Here is a 26709-nt window from a genome sequence, read left to right on the forward strand (position 1 = left end):
TGAGATTGTAAGGTATTTATACCACTTTTTGACCTTAATGAAAAAAACCTTTTGTCATTTTAAAAAAGTTTTGAAGTCTGTGAGTGAGCGTACTGTGTACGAGAGAGAGTGAGAGCTTCATCTTGACGCTACGCGTGCACCGGTGGTCGATATTGAGTGCAGAGAAGTGCAGCGTATTGCCCCTGACGAGAGCTACGTGCCAATACCTACATTGTGCGCGTACGGTTTGGTTTTGCAAGCTCCATCTACGAGCTTCATCTGGTGATTCGGTGAGCATACGTTGTCTGTTTTTGCATTTTAGCTTATCCACCCGTTCGCATTGAGTAGACCTACACATTAGGTACTTTAGATTTCGGAAACGACGGCCTGCAAATTTCGGCCAGACATCCTATGTGATTTTGCACCAGGTGTTTTGGGTTGGGATTTGGTTCATAGACCTTAGGGAGAGCGACCTATTGGTTTTGGTAGGGTCTCCTTCAAGTTCTGTGGCGTTTTGAGATCGTTTGATGGGTATCCGGCTCTAGAAAGTGTTGTATAAAATCTCCTCTTATGCACTCATGAAGGCTGTAGCTTAGACATTGGGTAGAGACCTCTTTAAGAATTAGTTAGGAGTCGGAGTGTAGGTTGACACCCTATGCTTGCTTCCACGCGCCTGCGGGTCGAGCTTCGTCCTTAGTTGACAAATCTTGTTAGGTGAGTTCTCGCTGTGCTGACGTCCGTCGCGGCGTACCCGCCAACATTGGCGCCGCTGCCGGGGACAAAAACCCTAGGTAGGTGACCGAGACTAGTCCTTGACGATAGGTATTCTTTGGCTTGCCAAGAGTCTCGTTTTACATTTAGATAGGATCAGAGGGTGGAGGACTCTTTAGGTCTTAGAGGGAGTCTAGGGAGCGTGTGTCTGGCCTAGATCATTCGACTTAGGTAGACTGAGATAGTTTTAGATCTTAGTTGAGTTGAAGAGTAGGAGTTGGAGTGGTAGAAGCGGTGAGAGGAGAGCTTGAGAGTCTGGAGAGGCCATGAAGCAACTGAAACACCATTATCACCATTTCACATGATGAGTAGGAGAAGGGTAAGTAGGACATCATGATTCATGATCTAGAGCACTTCATGCATGTATACTTGTTTGTTAGTGTTAGGAAATAAGACGTAGCTAAATGGATAATTGAGTAGATTACTTAATGGAGAGAGACAGATTTACATACACGAGATTATAGATTAGAGAGAGAGAGAGAGAGAGTACACACGATATACGTGGTTTACCCAATGTGGGCTACGTCCACGGGAAAGTGGCCACTCAATGGCTTTAGTACTTCAAAACAAGAAGTAGTTCACAAAGGGATTATACCCTTAATGGAGCTCCCGCCTTGCTTCACTCTCACCACCTCACACTCACCTTGTTGCATCAACTTCACACTATGAAATGTGTGTAGAAATGGCCTCCTTTTATAGGCCAAAAGGGCTGCCTTCTCTCATGAGAGGCAGCCATGTGTAGCCGCCCTTGTGTAGATAAGTCCAAATCGGACCCTCCAATCCGCCCATGTGTGGCCGTCCTTGAGAAGACAAGTCCGCTTTTGAATTCGGCCACCAGCCACCGGCCATTGACTTTCGACCACCGGCCATCGGCCATTGACTACCGGCCACCGGCCAACCGACCGGTTGTTTTCCGACCACTTTTCGGCCGACGTCCGACCATAATATTCCGGCGAAAAGAAAATTACAAGGGTAACTCAGGCTCCAACTTAACAGTTAGATTCATCACAAGGTTGTAAAAAATGCAAAAGTGTGTATGAAAGCTGAAGTGAAGTCCAAAAGTTGCTGTGAGTGTTTCTGATAGAGCTGCAGAGCATCAGGAGCATTTCTATCACGAAAAAATTTAATTTTAAGCCAAGAGACATCCTACCCGTAGAATGTCATCTGTGTGATTTTGCACTCCAAACTCAGTTTTGAGCATACCAAAGTGATCAGCACCTTAAGGAGAGTTTGTGCTTTACATTTGAAGCCATATTGAGCAAAAAGACATGCTACGCGTAGAATGTCTTTTGCATGAAATTCAAGCCAGAAACTGACTGTGGGCATAGCAGGGTGTTGTATAGCCTAAGGCAAGTCTCCTAGTCAATTTTGGTCTAAATTGGAGTTGATTTGACTGATCAGACCAACATATGGCTGCTGGAACAGATTTCTGATCAATTGACCAGCTTATAGGTGTCCAAATCAAAAAGTAAAAATAGCTGTGGACTCAGCACATCAAGGGGAATCCATAGTGCAAAAATCCAGGCAAAACAGAGCAAGAGACATCCTACGCGTAGGATGTCTACTAGGGCTTAGGAAAGAGAAAATTTGACTGAGGTTATACAATGAGGTTCCATTTGACTTAAGGGTTTCAGAACTTCTTTCAGAAGTGAATTTGGACCTTGTTTGACCTTTTGACGGAGCAAAGACAGAATTAAGACTTTTTCAGGTAAATTATCCAAGGGAAGTACAATTCCAGATTAGCAGACCTAATCCAGAACATCAAAAGTGTATAAAATACAGTAGTGGTTGAGGTTAACTCTCTAGTTATACCAATCATTACTAAAATCACCTCAATCGGTTAGATGCTTTGATTCGATTGCCGAAATTAAATGCTTGTGTACAGGTATATTCAGCGGCAAAGCAAGAAGTTGTGCAGAAACTGACCCTTTGCCAGGTGAGTGGTTGGATTTGTGATAAATCGCATTGCTAAGTTTGATGAATTTAAGATCAGGAAGATACATTTTTAGAGACTAAAAGGTGGTAGGTGACCAAGATAGCTTAGTGTCCACCGAGGAGAGTGTAACTCATGCAAGGTTAGATCCACTAGCACTGATTATTGAGGAGGGTAGTGATACTGACACTTCATCAGACAAATCCTTCTTCATGATGGGTAGTCAACAACGAGGAGGTTTCACCTATGATGGACCAATGCTAAGGGGAAGCACCTCCCTAAATCCTTTGAACGATCCCAAGTTCACTGTAATCTTCTTAGAAGGAACAAACTCAAGGGGAGCCCTAGTTTATTCTGACTATCGAGGACGCAAGTGTATTTGTATTGAAGAAAGACCGGCTCAGAGACTGGAGATAATTTGAGTCTATGATGATGGATATAGATTCCGAGACGAAAAGGGGAACACTATCTGATAGTTAGTAACCCAGAGGATTACAACAGATATGGAGATAACGTGGCAAAAGAAAAAATGGTTTCAAAAACTCAAGAACCACCTCCAAACATTGATCGACCTGGAGCGCTTTTTATGTATGATAAGAAAACAACGAGGGTTTCAACTTATAATGAGAATGTGGGGATTTACAAGCATGAGAGCGAGGGAATAGTCTCTTACTTTCGTTGCAAAGAACCCTATCCAAACGAATTAAGAAAATACAAGGTTCTTTACTTATTCTCTTATGAAATTGCTATGGGAAAGGATATCGTTTTTGTTGATAGGTACGGGCGAGAATACCAATGTATTCTCCCAGAGGAGGTAGAAAAGGCAACAGTTCCACGGCATCAACATATGACCCCGAAGAAGTGCCAAGAGCCACCATAACCCCTAGCAAGTCGCCAAATCCCTTTTCAGAAGAGTATGATGCAACGTCACATTCTACCCGACTACAGACATGCAACAACCAAAACCAACCAGCAACTCAGCCATCATTGCAAGCATGGCTTCGACATAGTGCAACATTAGAGCAAGACCGAAACTCAGATGGTTATCAAGCCGTACGAGGGCTATGGGATTTACAAGAATTGCCACTCTATTCATGGTATCAAGGAGAGAGTAAGTCAAAAACTCAAGAGTCAACAGAGCCTGGAAGACCACCCATCGAAGAGATGAACCATCTCTTGCAAGAACCGTCAGAAATTATGGCTTAGGAGCACCATTGGGAGAGGAACTAGCCTGCTCTATAGAAGGCCAGAGGAGATATATTGATTAGGACGAGGAGATCCAATGATGATATTTGTAGACCATCGTAGAATTAGACCTTCTCAAGTGCAAAAATGGGTAAATAAGAAATACACGGGAAACAAGATCCTAGAGATCATGTAGCAGCCTTTGTGCGTGTAATAAGAGCTGAAGAGGTGTTAGATTTTCCTATCCAATTTGCAGGGTTTGAACTAACCCTAGAAGATGACGCTACTACTTGGTTTGACTATGTGGAGCGTAGAGACTTTGAGTCTATGGAGGAGGTGTTTGACGAGTTTATCGAGGAATTCTCACAAAGGGAGATAGCTCATAATACAGTCTCACAAATCCATAAATTCAAATAGAAAGACGGGGAATCTGTGCAAAAGACAGCCCTACGACTAAAAAGATATGTTAAGTTCTGCCCTGTGGAAGAACTGCCAACTCAGTCCAGACTTATGCTTATATTTATCCAAGGAATAAGGAATGCAGATCTCTAGAAGGACTTACATATGAAGAGGAGCACTATGTTAAATGAGTTAACTAAGGAGGCTCTTTACCTTGTAGACAATTGTGCGGTCTACAAAGAGGGTGAATTCAAGGATCTTGACAATGATTCATCCTCACAACAAAGTGGAAGCAAGTCTTCTAAGACAACACCGAAAGGAGAAGTAGCTGTAAACCAGGAGCAGCTTGTAGAGGAAGTGCTAAAAAATATTAACCTGTACGCCAAACCACAGCCTAAACAGCCCAAATGGTGTGCTATTGAACAAAAATGGACAAACCATGGGACAGAGGAATGTTATTATAAAAAGGGGTATGTGAGAGAACGACCGTATGCTCCCCAAGCTCAGATAGCATCTCCTCAACTTCCACCGATGCCTAGGTATCAAGCAGGCAACCTACCAGGACCTGTAGGTGTAGAGAGACCACAACCAGTGTTGGGGTAACAATCACCCCTACCAGGATTACGACCAGTCGACATAAGGTACACATCAACAGTAACCGAATCAGAAGATAAGGCTTTGGTGCCTATGCATGCATATTACGAAGATCCCAATGGATATGCTGCAAATCCTACCTATTATCCACCGGAAGAACCCTCAACGCCAGAACCATAGAGTATGATGGGAGGTACAGGGCCACCAACCACTACACAGGCAATAGGAGAAGGTAGATATAGCTTGGATGAGCGAACATTGTTGTTCATAGCCAACGGAGGCATGGGAGGGCATAGACATGCATACCAACAAAGAGGAGCTCAAGGAGCACCTCAACAGCCTAAAGGACCCTGCTACAAGTGTGGCGGAGACCATTGGCTAAGAGACTGTCCTCATGATGAAATCATTAGAGTCAATGCATATTGCACCGAGTATGGAGTTACTCATTTGATTCCTGATTGCCCTAAGAACCCGAGCAAAGGAGCAAAAACTACCTTGAACATGGTGGAAGCAGTGCCTTCCAGTGGAGGGTCAGATAATGAGACAATAATACATATTCAGACAATAACACGAGCCCAAGAAAAAAGAAATGACAAACCAACCCAGAATTGAAGAACCAAAAACCGATGCCCCAAGTTCAGAAACAAAAAATCAGAGAAGCACTTGGAAAGCTAGAAAGGCGCATATGAAAGCCAGTAGAGAACGAGAGCAAACGGCTCTATCCGAGGAGTTAAAACACACAAAGGATAGATTAGAGCAGTTAGAGGATCTAGCTAGCCTAAGCTCACACACTGCGGCAACCATAGCAACCAAGGAAATAGCATAACCAAAAGTGCAGGATAAGGAGGATCTGTGCTGGCAGAAAAGTTAAATGAGCAGTTAGATGCACTTCTAAAAGCTTACAAATCCAGACTCAAAAAGAACCAAACCCAAGAGCAAAGATGGATGACTTATCCATATGTTGAAATAGAAAAACAGAGGTTGGAAATTCCATAGAAAGATGATTGAAACAGCCCAATCCTTGATAGAAAACCCGCTTGGTAAACCTGCAAGTTGGCATGAAGCACTAGCTCCAACCCCTATCAAACCAACTTTAGAGAGATAAGTAGAAACGAAGGAAAGACTCACGAATGCCTCTGAGTCTAGGGGAGAACCTATCATAGTGCCAAACACAACCGATGAAGCAAGTGAGGGATTCCAGCTTAAAACATTGGTAGAAATGGGTAAGGATTGTAACGGTCTAGATGACCTGTGGAAGAAAATCCTTGATGCCAATGAAGCTAACAGGGTGAGTTACCACATGAACAACACGAGAAAAGAGAAAAATGAGATCTTATCTCCTATTGAAGAACTCGAGGCAAGATCACAAATGAACTTTGATATACATTCACAAGGGGGAGACCAGGGATCAATTAGTTCGGGGCACAGCCAACCAGACTCGCTAAAAACTCTACCCTCTTACCTAGGAGAGTATGAAGCCAAGTGTGAGGTGAGGGCAATCCCATCTCAAAGACCTTCTTCTAACAGAGTGATGGATTCACAAGGGTTGATTGAGTTATTGTCCACCCCGGTGGCATGCACAATCACATTAGCCGAACTCCTAACGCTACGACCAAACATGTGGACCACCGTAGGCAAATGCTTATAAAAATTTGGAGTGAAAGACTCCACCTTGAAGCTTCAAGAAGGGATCAGAGAATTGGACAGACAGGCCTCAACTAAACACTAGGCCAATACCTTTAAACAAGGTTGGAGAGTATTGCGAGGGAGAAGATGGAAACACCACGCTACAATTAGAATTCCAAGGAGTAGTTTCCAAAGCTATTCTTCACAGTGGAGCAGGAGTTGCTATAGCCACCAAGGAAATCTGAAAAAAATGGGGAAAACCGGCTTTGAGAGCTACAAGAATGAAATTGCAATTGGCAGACGGGTTCATGGAAAAGCCTTTAGGACTTTTAGAAAAAGTAATTGTCACTTCGTGCGGAATCGAGTATGAGCATACATTTGCAATAGTTGATTTTGACAAAAAAAAACAATTACGAGATCATCCGGGGAAGACCATTCATGAGACAATTAAAGATGGTCCAAGATTGGGGTTACGACCACATATACCTCAGACATGGTGAGACTACAACCAAAATCCACTTGAAAGACCATAGTTACAAGATGTGAACTAGACACCAATAGAAGAGTTTGATTCAGCTACATTAGTAGGGTCTGAGCTCCCAGCATGGTTAGGGCAACAAAAAGAGCTATGGATGTGCAGAGCTTTACATTGTGGGAGCTTAAAAAGAGAGGAATGCGTCTTAGAAAGAGCGATTGAGAACAAGGATTATATTCCGGAACCTTTTCTTGAAGATGCCTTGGAACCTCTAGAATGGGAACACATACTAGCAACATTGGATGTTTGTACCATTACAGATAGCCCAACGACAAAATTTTGCGATAAGAATGGCTATGATGTGCTACCCTATTACATGGTAAGTATTATACCAGGAGGAGATGAGTTTGTAGAACCACCAGAACAAGAAGAGTTTTATAAATTCTCTAAGCATCTGGAGGTAAATAACGATGCAGATAACGAGTGTTCAGACAACTCAAGCGAGCGTGGGGAGAAAGCAGAGAATATCAAGTTTTATGATTTTGCCAATCAGCACACTAGACGCCAGGAACGCTATAGGAAAAAACGAGCAGAAAACAAAATGAGAGAAAATATGATGCCCAAGATAAAAGATAAAACTCACTATCTAATGCTTGTCAAAGCAGAGGATTGTGTAAAAGACCATATATCAGGGAGATTCTTGAGAGTGTGAAGGGAAAGAACGCAAGAGGAAATAAAACTAGTACCGAAAGCTAAAACAGAAACAAAATCTCAAAAATAAAAAAAAGAAACAACAAAAGACCTAGAGTGGACCAAATTGGAGCGTAAAAAGAGATACCAGAAACTAAAACGGTCTTTACGAGAGGTATGGACTACTGAGGGAGATAGTGATGGTAAGGAGGAGTCAGAAAAAGGAAACATGAATGTACCATCACACTATCGGAAATTCACCATCCAGAACAGAAAAATCATCATGACACCACCAGTCAGGGAAAGAATAAACAGGAATCTTACGATGGGCCGGAAAATGCAAAACGGATAGACCTCGCTAAACCAGGTGAGAAGCCTCATCTGGTCTATATAGCAACTGATTTAGAGCCTGAAAAAGAAGAACGACTAACACAACTTCTCAAGAAGTATAAAGATGTGTTTGCATGGTCCTACAAAGACCTCAAAGGAGTTGATCCCTTGATATGCCAACATACAATTCCTTTGAAATCAGATGCCAAACCTAGAAAACAACGTCCTTACACATATAATGACACATTTGCTAAACAAATCAAAGAGGAAATTGACAAGCTGATGGATGCTGAATTCATCTATGAAATCGAGCATACAGATTGGGTGTCGCCCATTGTGGTTATCCCCAAAAAGAACGGAAAACTGCGAGTGTGTGTGAACCTCAAAAAGGTAAATGCAGCCACCATAAGGGATAATTATCCCTTACTGATCCAGAACATGTACTTGAGAGGGTGGTCGAGAAACGGACGTATTCCTTTCTAGATGGGTTTTCAGGGTATAACCAACTAGTAATTGCAATAGAGGATCAATACAAAACAGCGTTTACCACAGGATGGGAAATATATGCGTATAGAGTTATGCCTTTTGGATTTACTAATGCCCCAGCTACCTTTCAAAGGTTAATGACGCATGCGTTCAAAGAATACCTGAGAATATTCTTAGAAATATACATGGATGATCTTTATGTGCACTCTCTTCTACTTGAGAAACATATTGACCATTTGCAAAAGGTATTTGAGAAGTGCAGAACATATCGAATCTGTCTTAACCCGGAAAAGTGCATTTTTATGGTTAGGCAAGGCCGCATCTTAGGACATATTGTCTCAAGAGATGGCATAACCACTGACCTAGATAAAATCAAAGTCATAGTAGACCTGCCCAGGTCTACCAATGCGAAACAAGTGCAATCCTTCATGGGACACTGTGGATATTATCAAAGATTCATATATATGTACGCAGTCATTGCACAACCTTTGTATCGTTGGATAGTCAATTTCGACTGGACTAAGGAGTGTGAAACTTCATTCCAAAAGCTGAAGGAAAACCTTGTATCAGCATCGGTACTTAAAAAACCAGATTGGGAAAAGCTATTCCATGTTCACATTGATCCATCTGCATATGCAATCGGGAGTATTCTGGCTCAACCGGGAGACGAAACAATGGATTTTCCAGTTTGTTATGCAACCCGACAGCTAAATAGTGCAGAGAAGAACTACACAACTACTGAAAGAGAGGGGTTATGAATGATTTATGCTGTAAAGAAATTTCGGCATTATTTGCTCGCAAAAAAATTTGTGTTCTTCACAAATTATCAAGCTCTTTTGTATCTGGTAAATAAACCATGTAATACAAGGAGAATTGTACGATGATTTATTATATTTCTAGAGTTTGATTTCACAGTGGTGGTCAAAAAGGGTAAAACTCATCTACGGGCGGATCATCTTTCAAGGATACAAAATGGGGAAGCTCCTGAAGGAGTAGATGATGACATACCTGACGCTTATCTTTTCAATATTGAAATGATACCCAAATGGTCTCAGGAAATTGTTAGCATTCTTTCCTTTGGAGGCAGATTTGATAACCAGGAAGACACATCCAAACAACAAACAATTCGACAAACAAAAAACTTCCAGTTGATTTGCAGGACGGCTGTATCATCTAGGATCGGACCAAATTCTACGATTATGTATAAATCCAGAGGAATTCGAGTGTTATCTTGAATAAGAACACATCCAGGATTGTGCATTTCATTGTTCAACAATGAAAACACATCAGAGACTGAAATAGTTGGGGGTTTATTGGCCAACGATGTATGCTGACACACATGCTTATGTTAACAATTGTACTATATGTAGTGCCAACCGACCAGTGGAACACACGACATTGTTTTAGGTAAACATTGCACCTGCATGGAGTCAATATATCATTGATTTCTTAACCACAAGGACGTTTCCTGAAACATAACAAAAGCACAGAAAAGAGCTATAGAGCTAGAGGCTCGCGACTTTAGTTTAATTGGGAACCAACTCTATAAGCGAGGAAAGGACAATCAACTTAGAATCTGTGCAAGTGAAAGTGAATACCTGCTGATTCTAGAACACGCACATGGCGGAATAAGTGGAGGCCATTTTTTAGGCGATAAGATGGAAAAAATTGTCTTAACCGCAGGAATATGGTGGCCTACATTGCATATGGATGCTGAAGAGTTTGTAAAGCGTTGTGACGCATGTCAGTGCACCAAGGTGCCGATAAAGAGAGATGAGATGCCACTACGGCCAATGATGGGAGCAAGGGAATTTGCAAAATGGGGCATTGATTTTGTGGGGCCTATTTCACCCCCTGTATATCGCACCCATACCCAATATATCATTGTGGCTACGGACTATTTCACAAAATGGGCGGAAGCCAAGGCAACACAAAAAGCAGATGCAAGAACCACTGCACAATTTTTGTATGAGAATGTTTTTGTAAGATACGGATTACCAATAGAAATTGTCAGTGATCGAGGTACACATTTTCTTAATGAAGTCATTGAATATCTACTAGACAAATTCATGGTCATATATAGAAAATCTGCTCCATATCATCCACAGGCAAATGGACAAGCTGAGGCCACAAATAAAACACTATGCACGGTTTTGACTAAAATTGTATCAGAGTCAAGAACAGACTCGGATCAGCAACTACACTCAACACTATGGGCATACAGGGTAGCTTACAGAACATCAATAGGAAGGACACTGTACAACATGGTGTTTGGCCTAAACGCTATATTACCCATAGAGTTTTTAATTCCAACTCTACTAGTAGCGAAAAGCTTAGAATGGACAGGACATGAGATCTCTTCAAGAATAAATGATCTTGAAAAGCTAGATGAACTTCGCTTAAGAGCCGTGGCTTCGATCTATGCTAAAAAGAGACGACAAAAAGAGTTTTTTGACAATCATGTGAGCATGAAAGAGTTCAAAACAAGTGATTATGTACTTGTTTATACCTTGAAACAACATGCCAAGAAACTTAAAAAGCGAGGGATGGGACCCTTTGTGATTAGTGACCTATCACAAAGTGGAGCTGTCAAGCTTGCTACATTAGCAGGTGAAGAAATGCCAAATTGGATTAGTGGGTGTCGATTAAAGAAATATCATTTACCACTAACCTAGGATATGCTTCAACAAATACATCAAGAAAAACAACGGATGAAGGAGAAACAAAGGGTACGAGAAGAAGATCAAGTAGAAGCAAAAGAACGCATTGCAAAAAGATGGCTTGTACGACAACAACAACAGTGTGGATCACCATTGCGAATAAATGCTATTCGACTAACGAATTTTGATGAAGACACAGTGGAGCCAATAATTGCAGTCAAAGTGGGTAGCAACCAAGTTGAATCGATGACATTGCTTGATTCTGGAGCTTAAACAAATCTAATCTCTTATAAATTATACAAACAGCTCAAGCCCACAGGTCAACTACATCCCACTCCACAAGTGCTGGAAAGTAGTAGATCACATTCACTGAACATTGGGTTGGACTGTATTGCATGTACAAGTACATCAATATATTTACCCACACAAATTTTATGTGGTCGAGGATGAAAGCACACAACACCCCATGTTGTTGGGACAACCTTGACAAAAAGATTATAATGTGCAGATAGATTGGAATGCGGATGTAGTCAAAATTCAGCATGGTAGCCTTTGCTCAGCAACTCCGGAAGAATCAGCTGCCACCAATGCAATCACTGGATAAAGAGCCAAAAGGATAAATGTCACAAAAGAACAACATGGCGAACAAATAGGGGACTGCCGACCATGTTCACTACAAGCATAAAAAGACACTGACCGTAGTGAAAAGATCAAGGTTAGAAACACAAGAAAAACAAGTATGGGTGTGGAAGGATAGAGGTGACATGGAAGACAAACCACAATACAACAGAAGAAGTCAACAGAAGCAGATAGTTCAACCAAAAACCAAGGGAATAAAACAGATATGGATCCCAAAGAAAATACTCAGCAACAACTTAAATGCGCCTCGCATTTGGCTCCCGAAACCGAAGCAAAAGGAACTCCCTTCAGTACAAGCAACATCGGAAGGCAGACAACTGCATATGAAACCGGAAAACCGACTTATGTGGGTGCCCATCAGCAGCAAAACAATGACAACCGCGTAAGTAGCAATAAACCTACAAACACCGGCAAAACAAAGCTACAAATGGAAAGCAAAAGAGATAAGGTCTACGGCCATTTTGGCCAAGCCAATTCTCTCCAAGAAGACAACCATGGCCATATCAACGGTAACGGCAAAGCAAGCGACTTTTGCAAGAAAGACAATCAAACAAAGAGCAGTAGAGTTACAGCTTTTACTTGCAAAGAAAATCTGTCGACCAAATCAAGAACAAACAGGAAACTTCGACGGCGAATGCCAATAAGCATCTTGCTTATACCCTTCTCTTGCACAACATTAATTTTTCCATGCATTGACCGAGTATGCATAATATAGGGCCACATTACACGGCCATACATTAGAAAAAAATTTTCAACCCATGCACGACACATACTCTGAGGCGATACCTTATCGTCCGGGAGGACTCCGGCTAGGAGGGGGGGAGGCATTCTCAAATGCGGACCCAATGGAAAAAGAGCAAAAAAGGACATGTTTTTCGACTATTTTTAAGGATTGTCATTTGATTGCGAAATTTTCTGGACTAACCCAAGTACATATGCCATTATATAGCATGAATAGACAAGTATATGGGCCCAAACGCCAAATCAAGCCCCTAGGTGTGTGTATATAAGTAAAAATAGTCATTTTTTGGGAAAAATATTGGTAAAACGGAGAAATCCGGCCATAAAAATTGCATGAGAGTGTATATAGTGTTTTACGGTGATGTTTTTTATTTATCATGATTTTTGGGGATTTTTTGGATTTAATGTGCTATTTTCCTTTTAATTTTACTAATTTTATGCAGAAAAACTTCAAAAATAAAAAAAGTAGGTGAAAAACAGTCATAATGAAAAACAAAAAATATGGGGATGATCAGTGGCTAAAGGAAAACCTATGGTACAGTGGGGGTGCAATTATGTGAATGGAGCGGAAAGCGTGATTTGGCCAGATTTTGACCGAAATGTCAAATTTCTCGGAAACTGGGCAAATGGAGTCCAAATCAAGAAATTTATAAGCCTAAACCGCATCTTGCAAGAAGTTGGGAGCACATGTCAAATTTCATGAAAAGTGGTTCGGGGACCCCCATTATAAGAAATTTTCACTTCATTTTAAGCTCATTTCCACTATTGACTTTTGAGAGAGAGCTTTTGCCACCTAGAGCGAACGAAACTTCTAGCAGCTTCTATGACGCGCACAACTACCTGACGGGCTCCAGACATGAGAGGTAGGCTCACCACCTTGAGCTTTTCGCGCATGATTGTCATTTTGTCGCGAAAACTAGCATAGGGTTCACACAGAAAGCGAGCAGTAGAGACCTACAAGTAGAAGTGACCACCTAACGGCTAACCCAAAAGCAATGAGACTTCATCGGCAGCTTACCCTAGCATAGGAGACCACTCTTGGATGCCCAAAGGCAGTAGAAAACCATCGGGAAAAACCCTAATTCCTAGAACCCTGCAAGAGGCCACCAAATGGGAAATCGGCGGAAAGGCACCCAAATGCTACCAAAATTCATGGGTAGGAGTATCTCGACACGCTTGACAAGTCTAGGTAGCCCACATGACCAAAAGGTGACCTAAAGCGGCACTAAAATTCAGAAACGACATCAGACACACAAAGCGTCAAATAGCTCTCGCGGCCAAACCGCATGTTCCTTTGCCACCAAACTTCATGAGCGGCTTTCCTAAACCATCAACAACCAAGTCCTATGGTGGTGGACCACCACAAGTCATCGAAGACATGTAAACGCAACCACGGGTGCTTCTAGAGCGACAAATCGTCAAACGGAGCTCTAATGAAGCCAAAGTCGACAAAAACCATACGGCAAGGACCCCCAAGGGATCACGAAGCTATGGAGACCACCATCAAGAAAATTCATCGCCAAGCACTCCAAAAGTCAGGAAACGGTTCGGAGGCTCTGAAATCCACACATGGAGTTACTTTCTATCTATTTGACTTTTTTGTTGAAATAGGGGCTTAAAAGGGACTCAGGGGGACTAAGGGCAGGTACCAGTAGCAGTCTCCACAAAAATTTCATCAGGAATTTTTGGGCACCAAACCTAACAACTCTTATCACCCACATTTTCTGAATGGCCTTTACATGCTAGCCACCAAGTTTCATCACATATGGACAAAAATTGACTTCATATGCATGAAAAAACGCAAAGTCAAGGCATAGAGGCAATAATAGACCATAGACCTACCAAAAATTGTCCGTTCATGAGCACATTGCCAACCAATCTGTGTGGTCACATGCAAAAAATGATGAAATAGACATCCTACGCGTAGGATGTCTAAATGACATTTTTGGCCCACAGGTGGTGTTTTTCAATTCCAGATCTCTTCATATCACCTTCAAGAGCTCATATATCAAGTTTCAAGCCATTACCATCACTTTTGGCCCCCAACACCTCAAAGATACACTTTTTGAGCCCAAAAACACTACACATGGTCTTACCAACACCAATTCTTGTCCAAATGAAAATCCAAGAGCAATGCCATGTTCCACATGCCAAGGGCCACCCACAGAACAAATCCCAAGCAATTTTGATGAAATAGACATCCTACGCGTAGGATGTCTCCAGCATGATTTTGATCTTTTGCGCAAGAAATGACATCATGAGAGCCATTACCATGGTGCAAGGAGTCCATATATCAAAATTTCAACCCATTTGAATATCATTTGCCACCTGTTGTGGACATCCTACCCAATTTGTGAGCCTAAAGTCGGAATCTGCCCAAAAATGCACTTTTTGATGCCCAAATCCAATTCCAATCACATAGCCATGTTCAACAGGCCAAGGAACACTAGCATGCCAAGTATCACCAAAAACTGATGAAAAAGACATCCTACACGTAGGATGTCTAAATGATAAATTTTGGCCAAAATGACACTGTGAGCACATGCACAGTTTTCCAAGTTCCTTTTAAGTTTTATTTTCAATTTTCAAGTCATTTGGATAGTTAAAACTCAGTTTCTCAGCTAATATGGAAAGATGCTAACTTCGGACTACTGAGTGCAACAGGATCTATGGCAGCCGCAAAATCACCGGCAAAGAAGAAGAGGATGACCATAAAAGATTACTTGGAAGAAGTAGAGCCGTTTGTCATCCGAGAAGGAACTCTGAAGCCAACCAGCACGTGGATTCAGGAGGATTTGCTAGAGTCAAATGATCTAAAGATCTACCAAGGTGTGCTCAAAGATATTGAAGGAAATGTAATAGAGCTACCCATGCTACCGCGGGAGCTCAATGAGTTTTTCAGAAGCAAGATGACAGAGTACCTGGAGAAGATAGATCTCCATAACTATTTTGAAGCTGTGCAAGCTGGAATTGACATGAAAAGAGTATGGGAGTTTGTGACCACTATCAAAGAAGATGGAGTGGCCAGAGTTACTGTGATTGTAATCACAGAGAGAGTAGTAGCAGCAACACTAGACCTCTCCAACAAAGGGGATAGTGTAACCAAAAGAAGAGATGAAGTCAAGGTGTACACCGAAAACAAGAGCAACTACACCTTTGAAGACATTGCAAACCCTAAAGTGGCTATCATGAGCCAGGTTTATAACCAGTATTTCCATAATGTGTACAAAGCGGACACAAAAGTACAGAATGTCACTGGGAGCAATTGTCACAACCTTCACCTGGGCAATGCAGAAGAGCCTATGAACCAAAATCCCAACCCAAAACACCTGGTGCAAAATCACGTAGGATGTCTGGCCAAAATTTACAGGTCATCGTTTCCAAAATCTAAAGTGCCTAATGTGTAGCTCTACTCAATGCAAACACGTAGATATGCTGAAATGCGAAAACAGACAACGTATGCTCACCGAATCACCAGAGGAAGATCGTAGGTGGAGCTCGAAAAACTAGACCGTACGCGCGCAATGTACGTATTGGCACGTAGCTCTCGTCGAGGGCAACACGTTGCACTTCTCCGCACTCGATTCTGACCACCGGTGCGCGCGTAGCGTCTAGATGAAGCTCTCACTCTCTCTCGTACACAGTACGCTCACTCCAAGACTTCAAAAAAAAAAAATGACAAAAGGTTTTTTTCATTAAGGTCAAAAAGTGGTATAAATACCTTACAATCTCAAACCCTAATGTTCCAATTTAACCATCTACTCAATCTAAATGTCAAAACTGGGATACAATCTGGAAACTTCTGTAAGCTCCAATATTTACAAAGGTGAAAAGTCGGGTTTTTTCAATAAATGAATAATTACAAAAATATAATCTTCCGCCGAGCAGTCATCTTCCATAGCCTTGTGTCCAGCTTCTAACACTCTCCCCCTCCTTGTTCATGTCGTCCCCGACATGGCTGTTGAGCTACTTCTTCATCGTAGGCTTTCTCTCATCTTGAGTAGTGACTCATATCTTGCATGTTGAGCTAGTAACGTCGGGCCGAATATATATGTGTTGATTGTGAAGAAGCCGGTGTAGAAGGCTTCTTCAAAGGCCTGGAGGTGATAGGATGGCAAAAACATGATCCTTTGATACAATGCATGTATCACCTCCTTGGAAAGCTGACCTAACAGATCGTATGCACATCTGTATGTATCTTGAAAGAAGAAGATACTGTCTGTCGCCTGGCCTGGTTTGAACGTCTCGAAGACTGCCAAAAGGGTTTTGCAAATATTTCTCATCATAATGCAAGATAGGTCAGGCGAGCCAGTGAACAATTTGATGGCACCCGTTAGGGTTTTCACCATGTATTGCTCACTTATTCTCTCGCCTGCCTTTGAGCCTGACAGCTTCGAGTAATTTAGCCAAGTAGGTTGGCTTCTTTGCAATAGATCATGTGCCTTCCACGTCCGCATCCTTGGTAATGGGCAGAAACTTAGGTTATCTCTGATGACTTTAGGTGCCTCTACCAGATGGATTAGATATTGTGGATGCTTTGTCAGCCATGCCTTTCTCCACGTGGGTTGAGAGTCGACTATCAACTTTACCCCTTCAGGCTTAAAGATGTGTGCTTTGTACATTGGCACTGTTGGCTCCTCTCTGATTCGCTTGTTGATTGTGGCAGCTTCATATTTCAGCAGAGGATATGGGAGAGAGGGCTGTAGCCATTCACGTCGAAGATTGTTGAAGTCTATCTTCTAAATAGTCATTGATTTAAAGACCCTTTGCTCCCATTCCAAAGCTTCTCTGGCTGTGTCTTTGACTACTGCTTCTATTGCCTTTTGCAGCTTCTCTTCTTCTTCTTGTGTCAGATCTTGTGGCTCTTGAGAGGGTCCTACAAGGATTTCCTCTTGCATGGTTGATCTGCCACATTCTCTAAGTCTATTCCCTCCATGGCTGTTGGACCGGTGCTAAACTGCTCTTCTGTTTGCTGTTGGCCTCTCAGCTCTTCTATTTGCTTTTGGAATGTCTTCTTTTCTGCTTCAGCTTGCTCTCCCATATTCACAAGGAGGTTGTTCATATCGGTATTTATCTTCTCCGCCTCTTTGAGCTTTCTCTTGATGGTTTCTAACTCATTCTGCATTGCTTTGTGCTCTTCTTCCATGCATTTTTGCATGACCACTGACCCTTGGCCATCATCAGCCTCTGCTTTCTCTCTAAGATTAACTCCTTTTGGAGCTCTTTCATTTGTTCTTCATAAAGTTGATTCTATGAAGTGGTGTGAGTGGAGCTAGCAGCTCTGACTCTGGCAAGAGATGCCCGTAGCCGTTGGATGGTTTGATCTTTGACTTTCATCTGGTCTTTAAGATCTATTACCTCATCCTGGCTAGCCTCAAGCTCAATCTCTGCCTTTTCTTTGGAATTTCTGAGTGCTTCGAATTCTTTGGATTCTTCAGTAAGTTGCAGGGTTAGGTTGTCCCTTTCCCTCTCTGCATCTGTCAATGTCTTGCTGAGTTTTCTGTATTCTTCTTCAGCTCTTTGTAGTCTTTGAGATGCTGTTTGATTCTCTCGTTCCATCTCCTGGCATCTTTGCAATGTCGTGGACAAACTGGCTTGCAGCTCTGCTTCTTTCTCTATGTGCTTTTGGCTTTGTTTGTGTAGAGTGTCGACTTCAGATTTGATCTGCACTTCAGTGGTTTTGAGATTAGCAATCTCGCTTTCAGTGGCCAATGATTTTGCCCTGATCCCGGTTAGCTTGTTCATCACCACATCCCAATCATTGGTGGGTGGCTACAGGTCCACTGTATCAGTGGCCATCTCTTTTAGTTCCACTAGCCGCAGGCTCTGCATCTGTTCTTTGGGCCCTGTGCTTGCCAAGTCAAATGCTAATGTGGCTGCCTCCTCTCTTGAATATCCCGCAGCTAGTAGATCACGAAAAGTGTTAAACCTTCTTTCCTCTGGATCTATCTTCCTCTTTCTCTTCATCTTCTTCTTGTTGCTCTTGCTCTTGGATCTTTTCTTGCTGAAAATCTTCTTATTCCTCCTCCTTTTGTTGGGTTTGTGGAGGGCTATGAGGATATGGTGATGGCGGTGGGCTGGACTTCGGGCTTGACAGTGGAGTTGGTGGTTTCTTCTTGAAGTCCTGGTCCGCCTTGGTCTTCCGCTCTCTTTCCTGGCCTTCCTGCTCTTCTTGCAGTTGCCGTCGTACTTCATCCACTTCTTCTTCTGTAAATGGGATGTTAGGGATGTTTTCAGCCGTAGCATCCATGATCTCCAAATTTTTGGTATAATCTTCAAACCTATCTCTGTGCACCCTTCGGGATGATCCCGACATGGCTTCCAGGGACGGCTTCCATAGCTCACTCAAATATCCCTTGAGTGCTCTTTCCACTCTGAAGCTTTCCATTAATCTTTCTAACCGTGCCGCTTTCGGTGATTTTGTCTCTTTGATCGGCACTTGTACACTCTCTTTCTTTCCTTTCTTCAACTCTGGCTGCTCCTCTTGCACGGTTTCTAACCGGCGCTTCAATCGTGTGGCAACTCTGGGTGCTTTGGGCGGTTCATCCTCTTTATCTTCCTTGAGCCTTAGCCAGTCATTTTGTGATGGAGGGTCAGGCCATCTTCCCTTGGCGTGAAATGCCCCATAAATCATTTTCGTTATCAACTCACCCGGCACAATGTAGGTGGGGTTCTTGTTGCCCATCTTCACCAGATTATCATGGATATAGGTAGCATCGACCTATTAGTGTTGGTAGAGTCTCCTTCAAGTTTTGTGGCGTTTCGAGATCGTTTGATGGGTATCCGGCTCTAGAAAGTGTTGTAGGAAATCTCCTCTTATGCACTCCTGAAGGCTGTAGCTTAAACATTGGGTAGAGACCTCTTTAATAATTATTTAGGAGTCGGTTGAGTGTAGGTTGACACCCTATGCTTGCTTCCACGCACCTGCGGGTCGAGCTTCGTCCTTAGCTGACAAATCTTGTTAGGTGAGTTCTCACTGTGCTGACGTCCGTCGCGGCGTATCCGCCAACAAGTCTCATTCATTAATTAGTCCTCGAGATGCCTTTTCATTAGTTTGCAAAACCATAGTCTGGACTGTATCCCCTGTTCTCACGAAGATACAGAGCCTCTGCTTGTCTGACCTCAGGGTTTTGGTGCCTCTCCTGCAGATGCACTTGGAGCATCCCGCTCGCATCAAAGCTCTCGCTTCTCAGTTTGGTTTTCGCACTGTATGTGCTTTCATACACAAAAACGAGCAGTGCCCTGGACATGCGCGTGTGCACACACACACACACACACACATAGAGAGAGAGAGAGAGAGAGAGAGCTCTACGCAGAGATGTGCCTTCCTCCTCTGGATGTGAATCTTCTCTCGCGTATGCAACCTTCAGCTTGAAGTTGTGCACAGAGTCAGTAGATGTGGTGTGTCCACTTGTGCATCTCTCCTGTTCCGCATGGTGCCTTTGGCTTGGACTCCCTGCACACAGTCAATGAATGACGTATGTGCGCTGCTTGCCTCACGAGCTCACTTCAGGGTCACACGCTTACCCTCTGCAGAGTATAGATCCTGGATGGCTGCGATGGCGGCAGTGTCTGTCTTGCCTCCTACGGACCTACAGAAACGCCCAGATGAGGGCCTTCACGATGCTACAGCAGCACTCTCTACTCTCTGGCAAAAGGGGCTCACAAATCACGATGACGTGTACTCTGACAATGTACAACCTCCTTGGCTAGAAAAATCTCCTTGAGTCCTCTCTCCATGGGAATTCTGACACAAGGCGTCTCTCTCTCTCTCTCTCTCTCTCTCTCTCTCTCTATACACGTGCCTCCCCCATGCTTCTTTTCCTTCAAAGCTACAACAACATCTACTGAGATTCTCGTCAAAACAAATGCAAAAAAGATTAGAGGGACATATTTGGCTTTACAATGTGATGCAACAATGGGCAATAATGGCATTATCTAACATAAAGAGATTTTTCATGCGGCTTCACTAAAGAGCATAAGGTAAAAGTAAACAAAAACATATATTGAATATATGTCCCAACAATCTTTTTCCCATTTCTTTTAAAGGGAATCAAACGAGATGCTGTTTGAGTTGAGATCCGTTTTTCACTGCTTGATTATGTCTAAAATTAATGAAGCAATGCATCTTCAAATTCTTGCATCTTCAAATTCTACGTCAGCAACTCTAGTTAGTATCATCTAGGTATTTTGGGAATTGAGGAAAATTTGATGGGGATTTTGGAAATTAAATGCGAAATAGCGAAGACCTCTGGGAATTTCAAATTTATACGTCTGTCATGATTGCGAAGGAAATGAGAGAGAGAGAGAGAGAGAGAGAGAGAGAGAGAGAGAGACGACGACGACGTTGCAAACAAATGACGTATAGAGAGAAAGCCATGCTCTCAGCACAAAGACGACTGGATGAATTTCGAACGCTCCTCCAACGTGGTAGGAGGGCGCCCGTTCCCACCAATGAGCTCACAAATAGAGCTAACTGTGTTAAAAAATGATGAACGATTTCATTTGAAGAGCCCTCAATACTATCTTAAATCTTAGTTTTATCATCTTCTATTGAGGAGAACCAATATCCAGATGAAGAGTTGCAAAAAAAATTGTTTTTAGTGATGTTTGCAAGGTCTTTTTTTTGGGTTTTTTTTTTTTTTTGGGGGGGGGGGGGGGAGGGGGAGGGGGAGGTAGAAGGTCGTGGGAATGGCACAAACAGTCGCCAGTCAAGGATTCCAGTCAAGTACCCTACTGTAGGATTTTCACGACAAGGATGGGATAATTTTACAATAGTTTGATAATTTTATGTTTTTTTAATTCTAAATATCGATATTTAGACTAATTACCTCACAGAGAAAGGTAATTATGTCTAAAGATAATGAAGTATTTCGTCTCAGAAGCGTACAATATAATCAACTCAAATTCTAGATTTAGCATCTTGTATTGATAGACAATGAGTCTTCTTACTAAAAACTACAAATTTTTTACTCTTTGGAGAAATTTAATTTCACAACAAGGGATATTTTAGGGATTTTGGAAAAATTGAAGGGCGTTTTGGGAATCTATGACAAAAGATTGGGGGTATCTTGGGAATTTTTAAGTATTTTGAGAATTTTGACAAATTTGAGAGGTATTTTGGTAATTTTCCCTTATGAAACAAGTTGAGGTCTTACTAAGGCTCGCCGAAACGTTTTTCCTAACGAAAATAAGGGTGATAATAGATTCTCTCTCTCTCTCTCTCTCTTTCTCTCTAAATAAAGTGTCGAACACTGTCGGCATCCTGGCCTTTTGTACGAAGGAGCGCCTACAACATCGATCTGTGACTAATTAGCCCGTGCGACAGTACAACAAACAATGCTTTTGGCAAGCAGGCCAGCCACACTAGCAAGCATGCTAAGGTGGCAACGGGCACCCTCCTACCACGCTGGGGGAGCGCTCAAAATTTATCTCCAGCCCACGAAGGCGAATGGGGACGAGAGTTTTTGCTGTCTCCAGCTGTGCAGAAGTCCAGTGGAGCAACGGCTGATGCAGGTGGAAGAACTGCCATCTCTCTCTCTCTCTCTCTCTCTCTCTCTCTCTCTCTCTCTCTCTCTCTCTCTCTCTCTCTCTCTCTCTCTCTCTCTCTCTCTCTCTCTCGCATCTACAGCATTGTGAACGTGAGCAAATGGGAAGGAGGCGCAGATGATGGTGGAGGCCAACAACCACACGGGCGGAATTTTCCTATCTCTATGTCCCAATGCATTCGATGGAGAGGAGGACGAGGACGAACATGCAAGGGGGGACTACAATCGTGTTGTGTGGTTGTTTCTTTGCCCTCTGAGATTGGGGTCGAGTATTTGGACAGGTCGGAAGACTTCACAGCCAAGCAGAGCGGGGTGGGGCGGGAGGAGAGCGAGGCAGGGGGAGAGATGCAGAGTGTGTGAATTGGCTCCAGTTGAGCAGTTAAGCGTTACTTTTAAAACTTCAGATGTTGTGGAATTGTGCTGGGAAATTACGAGAAACATTTCTCCATTCCAAGCTTACTAGTCCGGTCGGTCGCGTTTGGCGGTCTCTCTCTTTTTTTCTCTCTCCCTCTTTATTGCATGCACAGGGGCTTCTTTCAGTTTTGGAGTTTAACCTTCATGTCGTAGATTTTGACATGTGTAAAGGACACGTGATAGATCTATTGCACCAAGCGCCTTCGCTATGGGTCAAGGGAAGTAGGCCAATCAAAGATTTCACAGATATGATATTTTCCACTTGGACTCCCTCCACGTTGCTGCTTGGACGTTTAGAGTGCTAATATTGCAAATGTGGATGGCAGTAGAGGTCTTCTTCTTCTTCTTCTTCTCTCTCTCCTCGTCGGCTAGATCTTTAAGGTCTCTTGGGATAGTTTCCTACGACGTTAAAACTCTCTTCTTCTTCTTTCTTCTTTTCTCTCTCTCTCTCTCTCTCTCTCTCTCTCTCTCTCTCTCTCACCCTCTAGTGTTCGGGGAAAATATGTCTCAACTTATTATTGTGCCCTTTTTCCACTTTCAAAAATGCCGATCAAGAGCACCGGGAAAAGGAGAAATGACACCACAAAATAGAGAAAAACAGTGCAAAAATATTAAAAAAACCCTATTTTCTAAAATTTCCTATTTCAACGAAATGATTTATCCTGAACACCGCGAGTCACCCCCATCAAAAGGCATGTGTTGAGGCATTCTCAATAATTTGAGATATACTACACTTTCAGCAATGACAACTAGGTAGACCCTGTTTTCTAAGGGTTAATGCACCTTGCATTTGGGGTTCAGAGCGAGCAGGGAGGAAACCTTTTTTTGGGCCACTGACCACAACTCAATTAGCCCCTTCAGAAGGGTCCGTTATATGTGTGTGTCTGTGTGTATGTGTGTGTGTGTGTGTGACAGAGAGAGAGAGAGAGAGAGAGAGAGAGAGAGAGAGAGAGAGAGAGAGACCTCGAGGCTGCTGTTGTAAAGTGGTGCCACAATGGTCCCGTAGTTTGCTACTGTATTGCTAGCTCTACTTTCTTGGCACTGCTCCACGACCCTTGTATAAATGTTGAGGTGTCGACTGAGCTCCCATTTGACCTTCTCCCACTAAGCCACGTTGCCAGCTAACATGGAGATGATGGATATACAAAGGAGTGAGCTCTTGGTTGCATGGATTTGTAGCCACGTGGAGCCCACTCCTGTCTTTTTAATATAAACTAGTGTGGCCGGCGGCCTTCGGCCGCCTCTCTCTCTCTCTCTCTCTCTCTCTCTCTCTCTCTCTCCCCCCCCCCCCCCCCCCCCCTTGCGTGCGCACTATCCTCACTGTAGCCGGATAAAGCAAATTGCGACACGTAGCACTGGAAAATCAGTCTCCTTAATATATAGTATAGATATAAATTACCCATTGCTTGGGCTTCACTTACTATCTTGTGCTTGTGAGTGTTGTGTGTGTCTTCGTGTGTGTGTGTGTGTGTGTGTGTGTGTGTGTGTGTGTGTGTGTGAGAGAGAGAGAGAGAGAGAGAGAGAGAGAGAGAGAGAATTGCTTAAAGTATAAAGTAAAAATCACAATCATCACACGCTTCCCAAAGATAATGGAAGTAAAATAAAGTAAGAAGATTTGAGTGAAGGCCATCTATACTATATATATACTATATATAATGGATCTTAAAATTTTAAAGGAAGGAGAGAGCGTCCATATGTCCACATATCACACTTTGGTTCGTTTAAAAGAAAACTTTAAAAAACATTTAATTTGAAATTCAAAAGTGAAGGGTAAGTACTCCGGTGAAGGATAAGTACTACGATGGTAAAAAATGAAAAGATGTTAAGTTATGAGTTTTGCAAGTCTCGAAAAGGATTCAATGGTGGCTTAGTTTTCTTTCTGTGGGGAGTGGGGCCTGAGGAGATTTGGGCTCTTGGTGGAAGCATAGCCCGGATTGTGGCCTCCTCGGGCCTCTCTCCTCTCCCTCTGAAGGTGGGTGGTCCTCCTTAAAGGCTTGCTTCAATGGTAATCTCTTCGTCCTCTGCATCGACTTACAGGTGCATCGGCTTTCCGTGGTGATGGAGCATCCGAGCTCCCCCTATATGCGGGTTTATCCCCTTTACTTGGCTCTGCTTGCAAGGGTGCCTGTCTAGTCGATGTCTCTATCTGGTCCTTTTTGGTTTGCTATGGGTTTGTGTCTCCTATTGTACTGGGTAGGGCTCCATGTAATAGTCTATGGTTGTATCTTTGATCATCTTGAGGGGGTTCCGTTGGGGGTGGCAGCTATATTGAATTCCGTGGCGGCCTCTTGATGGTATCCTTTTAGTATGGCTATGTTGGTTATATATGGTTTGTTGGATACTTTGGTCTGATGAAAGCCCTAGCTAGATGTGTGAGCAGGGCTTGGAATGTAATTAGTACTCTATCTATATTTATAATATTTATAGTCCTTGGGAAGGCCATGAAGTTTTTGAAAGCCATTTGAACAAGGCTCTACTCTGCATTTTGAAGGCCATAAAGAACTCCCCTTTTCTTTCTACACAAATGCACACCTAGCTTGAAATTTTTACTTGAGCTTCAAAAAATGCCCAACCTTCGAAGCTTCCATGCATCGCATTATGTTGATCTAGAACCATGCACTTGACCTCTATTTATCATTATCCTTCTAGACTCAAGGATGTGCACATTTCATATTGTAGCTTTGTACAAAGGGTCAGAGTCGGATGTTATCGGAGTCACAATTGGCACTACGTATACCTAATGTGGGATAAAATGAGCAGATTGAGAGAGAGAGAGAGAGAGAGAGAGAGAGAGAGAGAGAGAGAGGGGGGGGGGGCTTGCCAAAAGAAAAAACTAATCAAAGAACTTTTAAAATAAATAAGGTACGTAGAACTCTTGTGGATTATAAGCCAAAAAATTTAGGTCAAAATTTGAAGGATTGATGGTATTTACACTAAAATTTGCAAAATTTACTGATTTTCTTCAAGGCAAGATGGGAATCTAATAGGAAATTTGCAATGTTAGCAGTAAAAATACACCAATCCCTAGTTTATTGCAAACATTGGGAATCTCAATTAGCTCCAAAATGGAAGGGCATAGAAAAATTGAATGGCCCAATCATTCACGATCACTCTCTCACCACCTCAAGGACATGGTATGCCAAGAGAGGAGGGACACACCTATTGAAAATTGATTACAATCTCATGTGGGGCACTAGTGTGTGTGTGAGTGTGTGTGTGTGTGTGTGTGTGTGTGTGTGTGTGTGTGTGTGTGTGTGTGTGTGTGTGTGTGTGAGAGAGAGAGAGAGAGAGAGAGAGAGAGAGAGAGAGAGATGTGCCTTGGAGGCATCCATGTGTCATTTAAAGGGTGACTCTACGTTTTCTTCTTAAGGCCATAAAGAAACTCCAGGTTTCAAATTTGATGGCTGACTCCACTTCAATACTTTATCTTAAAGAGCATTAGGAAATCCAAGCTCTCTACGCTTCCACACATCCTGCAATGGAGAGAGAGAGAGAGAGAGAGAGAGAGAGAGAGAGAGAATTCCAACCCACCCAAAAAAATAATTCCAACAGACTTCAAAGATCCACTTGGCAAAGACTAGAAGCTATAGGGGGAGAGAGCATATGAACACATCAAGCAATGGTTGACTAGTAGTTAAGTGGGAACCATGATAAGTAATATACCACACTCAAAGATTATTATAGTTTCCTCTTCTTATTTTCTCCTGACTTTGAGAGACCTGAAGAAATGAGTTTGGTTAGCCTCCTCTGGATGGAGAAATGTTTCTCTGGATAATATTATGGCCTTCCTCGAGTTCTTGTTCCGCCAAGTCACACTTAGGTTCAAGCCACCTTTTATGCTCAACTTTAGAGGCTAACCCTTCGTATGTTTTAGAGGTTAATAGCTCAAATTTGTCAGCAAGCAACTTTAGGCGCTCCTGGTGGTACTTCTTTCTTCTAGATCTTGCAATTTTGATTGCTTTTTGAATATTCTTGGCAAAGATATCCCACGACCTAGGGCTTGCCGAGTCCACATCTTTACAAAGCTTGCTCATAGCTTTCAAGACCTAGATTTTGATGAGAGATTCTTTGAAAAGGTGAGCCCTTGTCATAAGTAGCTTCTTAGAACCTTGGGGGCAATGACCTTCTCCTTTGGTCTTTTTTAGTTTCATTCTTAACAAAAGGTGATTTGACAAGCACTGTGAAGTCACCACCTTCATTTCAAGCAATGATGGTATCCAGTTGGCTTGATAAAAACAA

This window comes from Adiantum capillus-veneris, chromosome 25, assembly GCF_014529385.1.
Source record: "Adiantum capillus-veneris isolate H3 chromosome 25, ASM1452938v2, whole genome shotgun sequence".
Lineage (NCBI taxonomy): Eukaryota > Viridiplantae > Streptophyta > Polypodiopsida > Polypodiales > Pteridaceae > Adiantum > Adiantum capillus-veneris.